Source organism: Toxorhynchites rutilus, chromosome 2, assembly GCF_029784135.1.
Source record: "Toxorhynchites rutilus septentrionalis strain SRP chromosome 2, ASM2978413v1, whole genome shotgun sequence".
Classification (NCBI taxonomy): domain Eukaryota; kingdom Metazoa; phylum Arthropoda; class Insecta; order Diptera; family Culicidae; genus Toxorhynchites; species Toxorhynchites rutilus.
In genome coordinates this window covers 145318232-145326940 of record NC_073745.1, presented here as the reverse complement: position 1 = coordinate 145326940, position 8709 = coordinate 145318232, and positions in this window count along the sequence as shown.

Below are 8709 nucleotides of genomic sequence, written 5' to 3'. Positions count from 1 at the left end.
CAATCAGGACTATAAAACATATTCCTGTACAAAGCCACCACAGCATTCGGACCCTGGACCACACGAAACGATCGGTTGCGTGTCGGAAGGGAAGAAATCCACAAAACGATGCCCCGTAGTAGACACAATGGGTCGCTAGGCGAGTCAGAAATTGATGCGAAGGAACCATCACGGTACAACAGTTGATTGAGAATTGATTTATTGAGAAGTGTTTCCAGTATTCATCTCTGTTTGTAAAGGGTGTGTCACATCAAATTGCATCACGGAAAAAACGCTGTAGAAATTAGCCCAGTAGACCGATCCTTTTGAAAATTTTAGACAGTAAAATAAAAACTATTAAACAACTTTTGGCATTTTCTTTTTATTCATACTTCGAGCCCAAGCCCGTATGCTCGTACCTTCCTCTATACCCCGTCCATAAGGTTCTGTACAACGTCAGGTTGTAGTTTTTTTTGAACAGAAATCCATTTTCTCTTGAAGTCCGCCTCCGATTTGACAACTTTTGGGTTCTTCCGGAGGGCCTGCTTCATAATCGCCCAATATTTCTCTATTGGGCGAAGCTCCGGCGCGTGGGGGTGTTCATTTCCTTTGGCACGAAGGTGACCCCGTTGGCTTCGTACCACTCCAACGCGTCCTTTGAATAGTGGCACGAAGCGAGATCCGGCCAGAAGATGGTCGGGCCCTCGTGCTGCTTCAATAGTGGTAGTAAGCGCTTCTGTAGGCACTCCTTAAGGTAAACCTGCCCGTTTACCGTGCCGGTCATCACGAAGGGGGCGCTCCGCTTTCCGCAAGAGCAGATCGCTTGCCACACCATGTACTTTTTGGCAAACTTGGATAGTTTCTGCTTGCGAATCTCCTCCGGAACGCTGAATTTGTCCTCTGCGGAGAAGAACAACAGGCCCGGCAGCTGACGAAAGTCCGCTTTGACGTAGGTTTCGTCGTCCATTACAAGGCAATGCGGCTTCGTCAGCATTTCGGTGTACAGCTTCCGGGCTCGCGTCTTCCCCACCATGTTTTGCAGTTCGTCGCGGTTAGGAGCCTTCTGAACCTTGTATGTATGCAGGCCCTCCCGCTGCTTGGTCCGCTGGACGAATGAACTTGACAAATCTTCTCGGATCACGTCTAAACTGCTTAACTACGCGCTTGTGATCTTTTTCACTGACGTAGCATCCATTTTTGCCGTGCTTCACCTTCCGGTCGATGGTTAGGTTCTCGAAGTATCGTTTTAGTACTCTGCTGACCGTGGATTGGACGATTCCCAGCATCTTACCGATGTCCCGATGTGACAACTCCGGATTCTCGAAATGAGTGCGCAGAATTAATTCATGACGCTCTTTTTCGTTCGTTAGATTCTTATCGCTTATCCATTTTCGATGGATTTAAGAGATTTCATGCTCCAATCTATCAATCCATATAAATATATCCAAACTCATCCGCATGCTCACGAAAATTGTCCCGCACTCAAAACCAACAAACATCACGCACGTACCTGTTATCACGTAAACATACAGTGCTAGAAAGTTAAATCTCATTTTAGAATTCTAAAGAACTTGTATTATGCCCAAATACAAACAGAACAGATTCTTTTCTTGACTGCGAAACACCCGAAAAATGGTCAGTTTGTCTTGATCGTTTTATGTCAACTGATTTAACATCAATTGTGGCACAAGGGAAAATCCAAGTTTCGCTAATGATTGGCTCCACATTTATTGGTGTTAACACCATTAGTGCGATCTTTTATTTATTTCGGAACTGCCACAGGATGGAGCAGCTGACTCATGAGAGTGGACTGGGGGAAGATCGCTGATTTGAATAGTGCATTATTTGCTTCAACAAATATTGTTCTCCCGGGGCAAAGATCAGGTGTTTGATTGGCTCGCGTTACTTGCTTCCGAAATTCAGATGACCTTTGGTCATTAGAAACAGATGGCTTCTGATTTCCAAGGGTGCTCATGCACTGTTTGACCGAAGCCAAATTTTTGAGTCTTTGTGACAAATAAAATGTGATCAACGTGTACTGATTGATCATATTCGACACAAAACACGTCAATATTCAGTTATCGGATGCCTAAAATATTTTTTTCGGTCTGTTCTTCGAACCTGTCGATACATGGCTACGTTACCTTAAATATTTCAGACGATTTTTCCATGTTCGATGTTTGACATTGTTTGCCACTGTTCACAATTAAAGAGTGGCAAACAAAATAGTGTTTGTACAAATTCCAAACCAAACTTCATCTGTCAAAAAGTGTCAAATATTTGACCTCCGGATGAACAGTGTACGACCACCTTAATATGTGCGAAGAATTTGCTTCCAATTCCTCTTCATAGCTCTGAAAAAAAGCCACGTTTAGAGGCTGTAAAATGAGCGTTGAATTTGGAAGATTACTACTAATTGTGAGTGTATTGGTGTATTTTTGCATGTATCGGGTTGTTTAATAAGAGTGCTACAAAAGTTTTTTTTTGGTATGGAACTCGATTTCTTTTACATGGCCACCACGGGCACGCTTGCAGACGCTGAACCCTATTTTCAACGGGTTTCAAGCATAAATCGGCCGATACTGCTGCAATTTCCCGTTCGATATTCGTACGAAGTTCACCAATCGACGCTGGCTTGTTGGCATAGACCATAAACTCGACGTAGTACGTGTGGATTGCTGCCTGACTAATAACGCATATTTTGCTTATTGGTGAAGACATTCAGCAAGAAATGGGCCTCATCGCTAAAGATGATTTTTCGATGAAAATCCGAATCATTTTCAAGTTGTTGCTCAGCCCAATTCACGAATATACGACGCTTCTGGTGGTCAATTTGCTTCAGTTCCTGCGTCAATTTGATCTTGTAAGAATGTAGGTCAAGATCTTTTCGCATAAAGTTCACATACAACATCCACGTCACGTTCGCGTTCCGTTACATCACGTTGCATCAATTATTCTCCCATTCAATTCCTATTGATGCATTCACATGCACCAGCAACGGCAAGTCGAAGTTGCCGTTGACGGTGAATGTGAATGTTTGCATAAGAACTGCTTGGAAGAATGATAGACGCAACGTGACGGAACGGAACGAGAACGTGACGTAGATGTTGTATGTGAATCGCACTTAATTCGCCACAACGACGTCAAAGAGATGCCCAACGCTTGAGAACGACGTGTGAGAGACTTATTTGGGTCTCCCTCAATTGATGCGCTAGCGGCAGCAATATTCTCGACACTACAGGCACTTCTCTGTCTCACTGGCACGGGAACATTTTGTACTGTGCCTGTGGATTCAATTTTTTTCACAAGACGCTCAATTGTTGATCTGGCAGGACGATTATGACGACCATAAATTGGATGTAGTGATCCTAAAGTTGAGGTCATCGACTCCGAATTTCGGTAGTAAATTTTAATAATCTCGACCCGTTGTTGGATCGTATATCTTTCCATTATAAAATGGCAAACCTTACTGAAGAGAAATGTCAAGAGAGCGGGAAAAAATATGACTTCGTTTGTTGTCCCTATCGGTCTACTTTTGTAGCGGGGGAAATACCCGTTACAGATTATTCTGTAGATATGGTATCCCTGCTCGCGACATCTGCTATATGCTGTCGATCTATAGGAGAAGTATGTAATATGCACCCCCTAAGCGAGAATGGATTTATTTTGACCGTACTCTCAAAATTTAAAGTAACAACTACGTCAGTACGTAGATTAGTTTACCCCCCAGTCATCTGTACTCGTTCTGTATTTTAGATACTGAATAACAAAAGTGCTACGAATTTTATTTTGTAAGGCGCCCAAATTCTAAATTTCCAATCATACAATGTGAAATGGCCCAGCAGAAGTATAATATGCCCATTAGTTGTTTCTCTCAGAGACTATAAAGCTCAGAGAAACAGCTTGTATGAATGAGAGATTCCATCAATCTATTCCCTTCATGCCCACCAGCGAAGAGAAGAAACCGTTCCTCCGGTGAGCGTGTTCTCCCAGTATTCGTGCATTAATTTTCCAGTTTTCCTGCATTCTTTGAGCACATAATATAGATGCCAGTTGTCAAGACATGTTTTCGTTGTCAAGACATTTAATTTTGTGAAAACATACTGAGGTCATTTCAAAGTATGTGAAAAAAATTGTTTGTGTGATTTATCGAACATGATTTAGAAATATCTTGATGGTTTGCTTATTTTTGTTCATTATGATTACATTTGAAGACATTTATTCGTACCATGCAGAGATGTTTGGAAAAATCATCTGGCATCCCTCAAATACAACCTATTTCTCTCTTGAGAATGTTTACGGCCGAAAGCGAGCAAATTGCCCCGATCGAGGGTTATGCCATACTGAGCTGATGCGGAAAATATCAAATTGAGAATAAAAAGAATCCTTTCTTACCATTTTTTTCATCTGAGATCAGTGTTTGCCAAATGATCCATTCACTGAAAAAATCGCTTTCGTTCGTTCAAATATGATCATACACAAATCATTTCCCTCAGCGGCATCCTTTTGTTGTTACGTACTGCAAATCACGACACAAAAGAGCACGAGACAACTCTGCATCTGTTCGCACTTCATGATACACCGACACGCAAGCGGAAACCATCATATACGCTTTCGGTGCAGAAAGTTTATTTTCTTCTTTGCCTCTAACATATGCATATCGACCTCTCCATGCATCATGAAACAGCAGGATCGTACGGACTACGCAAAGCGAATGATTCATATTCAGCTAGTATAGCAGATCCTGATTTTAAAGTCTCAGAGAGTGCAAACTATATGATTATTTAGCTTGATAGAGGCTAAGGAAAGGGTAGACAGATCATATTTTCCATTTTTAACGCCGCTGTCCCTTGAAATCTGTATATTCATATAGACCGCAAAGTTTTACTGGCAACACCGCTCTCTTTTCCCATTCGTTGCTCTCCGCAAATGGTGACCGAATGATGACGTATTTTTTCTTGTGTCATTTATTGCTTTGCACTTGTCTGTGCAGTGGGTTTCGCTATAGTAGAGCGGGACGATATATGCGGTTCAAACTTGTATGCAGGCTTCGAAAATGGTTTGCGATGTTTGATACAGCTCGAATATGCAAACAACAGTCTTCGTTCCTCTCTTGGTGTAATCATGTACTGTTACACAAGTGATTACCGTCATTCATACAAGTATCTGAATGATTCTCTCATATTTGGTTTTATGTTCGTGAGAGGTTACTTGCATGACACATTGTGTATCATTCGAATTTGATCGAAATCCAAACACTGTCTGAGATATTCACTGGGAACTCGACTTAATGAATATGACCCACAGTTATCGTCTCTGAATCAGTCTCAAGCAACAAAAAACTTATAGAAATGATGTATAAAATTATATCGAAAATCGCTTCCAAAGAAAATTATTTTTCTTATTTTTTTAAAGCATGTTACAAATGTAAAACTTGCATGGTGGAATTCTATGATTGACTAGCACGATTGCCTATATCCATTGCATTTCTATTCTTGCTGGTTTACGAGAAAATCAGGCGGGTCAAATTGCCCGGCAGGCGCGTTTTAGACACATCTCCTCTATGTGTTTGCGAAGCGGCCTAGTATAAGAATTTAATACCTTTGTGTTCTTCTTTTTCGTTATTAGTTTGTTTGTCTTGTCCCCTCATCTCACCGTCGGCCACTCTCGACAGCCAGTCGAATACCAGATGCCATCCTTGGTCCTAATGCACAACGCTACAGTGCGTGTGGCAACTCTCAGTTGAGACAACTTCGCCCATATCTCAAACCTGACCAGTCTCACAACATTGTTGCTCCCTTAACCTCGAGTAAACCGCGAGCAATCGGTCGAATCCTTTTTACCATAGATTTAAGATTAAATAACGTAAACTAAACTGAATAAGCGGCTCCGCAAAGCTTGTGCGATTGAGTCTTACAAATAAACGAATTGAAAACAAAAACCAAAAAATCTGTACGTGTGGCAACACTGGCCACCATAGCAACCTTATACCGATTTCAACAATGTAAAATTCGCTCTTTTTCTAAGCGAATCAAAACGGTGCTTCTATGCTTAAAACGGTGCTAATGAACAAAAGGTGTCATCCATGGTTGAAGAGAGGCTTGATGGGAACTCCGTGTATTGCGGCACTGTGTGTGAAGAGCAAGGATTGTTCTGTATGTTCAACAGAAAGATATAAGGCGGAAGACGACAAATTAATTATGTTTGCGATACATGTAGGATAACACGGGGTGATTTGGTCATATGGGGTGATTTGGACCACCCCTTCATCTGAAAAATTACTCAACTTCGATTTTTTATAATGTCATTTCCTTCCATTGTTGAACCGTATGTATCTAAAGTAAAAAAACTTTGGTAAAACTTCACAAGTAGAGGAAAACGGTAGCATGAACACAGCAAGCACTTTGATCGTCAAAAAATGTGAGTTTTCCGATAGTGGTTTTAAGGTTTTTCCCGCTAATTAAACAAACTTTTCGTGTATTGTGCAGTAAAGTTCTGTTCGTCGCCAGAAGAGGAACAATTTGATGTTGCGAAACTGTAAATTTGATAACAATAAATAAAATTAATTGCATTTTAATTTTTGCGTGTTGTGTGGGGTGACATGGACACGTTTCTGTGGGGTGAATTGGTCCTACAGGTTTGAGACTTTTCTTTGGTCTAATTGATTCCAGATGCCGCTGAATTACAAAAAGAGGATGGACAGACAACGTTGGAAGGAGGAGCTTGAAAGAGCAACGCAGGCCATCGAGAACGGGTTTTCTTTGACCAAGCAACAAAAGTGTTTGAAAATGCACGACCAACAGTGAAAAGATTCATGCAGAATTCGAGATGGTATCAATCCAACTTTTCTGGGCTCGAATCTGGCCAAGACACCTGGTATCGATCCCAAAACATTGTTACTGATTGTAACATTATTCCAAAATACTTTACATAAACATAAGTATGTTTTTTTCGATGAAACACACACTGGACCAAATCACCCCACAGATGGTCCAAACTTTAATGTCCAAAAATCATCTCTTTTATTTTATGATATATTTGATAGATTGAAGCTTTAAATAATGATTAAACATTATTTATTGAGAGAAAACAAGTGTAGCTCAGTATACAATGTGACATTTTTTATTTAGACCGTATTGGTTTAGAAATATTATGCAATTTGCTTAGGTGGTCCAAATTCCCCCTTTTCCCCTAGTAGAAAACCAGGACAACACGTTAGGGATTGTTTCGAGAGATATCAGATGAAGGAAAATCAAAAAGTAAAATTTTTATGTTTTCATTCAAGTAAAATAATTCCGATCAGTATGGCACCTAAGCCCAAATTAAATATAACCACAAAAGGTTAACTTTTGTTTCTTTATCCTTATTTTTATTCAAATTGCGCCATTGAGAGAGGAAGTTCCTGAATCAACACAACAATCTGGAAACCTTTCCACAAAATGTTATGATTTTTTAAAGTTAACCGATGGTCCAAAAAATCCTTTTTCACTTTTTTCCAAAAATGACTTTTTTCAAAAAATCATAACTTTTGAATTATTAGACCGATTCTGTTCTCGTTATTATTGATTGTATTCGTTTTTTATTGTTTTCATAGTCTCGGGACAAAGGGCGCTATATTTTTTAAATATTTTTTCTGAAAAGCTGATGATTTTTTCACATAGCATATGTAGAAACCAAAGAGGCCTTTTTTCGTTTTTAAGCTCTAATTTTTCAAAGTAAACCGATGGTCCAAAAATCATTTTTCACTTTTTTTCCAAAAATGACTTTGTTCAAAAATTTATTACTTTTGAACTACTGGACCCATTCATATGATCGATATATCAAATTAAAGCCATTAAGCCAGTCTTTTTTGAAAAAAATGACCAATTGATGATTTCTAGTCGCATAGAAATATTGAACCAATACTGAAAACGTTTTAACTGAAAACCCATTCGGCCGTAGTTCTGTGCGGATCGTATCTAATGAATTTCTCGTGAAATTTAGTTCATTCAATCAGATACCTTGGACAAATCATCAGGTTGGACGATTTTTCTTATGTTCCAGGATAGGTAAATAGATATTTTGTTTAATCTCGCGTTTAATTCGCATAGAAATTGATGTTTGTGGGCAAAATGGTCAGTGGTGAATAACAACCTTTAATCTTCTGCTTACTAAAGCTGATATACTTTATCACATTCTGCTCTTGAAGGGGTCTCTTTTGTGACTTTGACCCTGGAAAAATAAGCCACACAAACTAAACCAAGCCTCATTATGAGAAACGTTAAGTGTTTCATACTACATTTTTTGTATGCATGAGAAAATTTAAATTACTACTCTAGGTGAGGCCCTTCCTATTTCATACCTGTACCTACTATTTCAATAATGATTTAAACAACGGGCCTGGCCGGGTAGGGGAGTAAAAAGTGCCCTCAAACCAAATCATCAACTCTATGGCATATATTGTATAGGATATCGAATAAGAAATTTTGGCGGTTTTTTTGAACCCCTATGTGGTTTAACATAGGATCTATAGTGGAAAACGTACTTTTTCGTTTATTTCACGCCATTCTCAAAAGCTTCGAGATAATAATTTGGAAATAATACTGAATGTGCATTTTACTACGGTGTATCAAGAAAAATCATAAAAACAAAAATTTATCAAAAATTGAAGTACTAATAAAATATTGAAATTTTGAAACTTTTTTTTTGATTTAGAGATTCTGTACTACTCTAGTACATATAATTCAATAG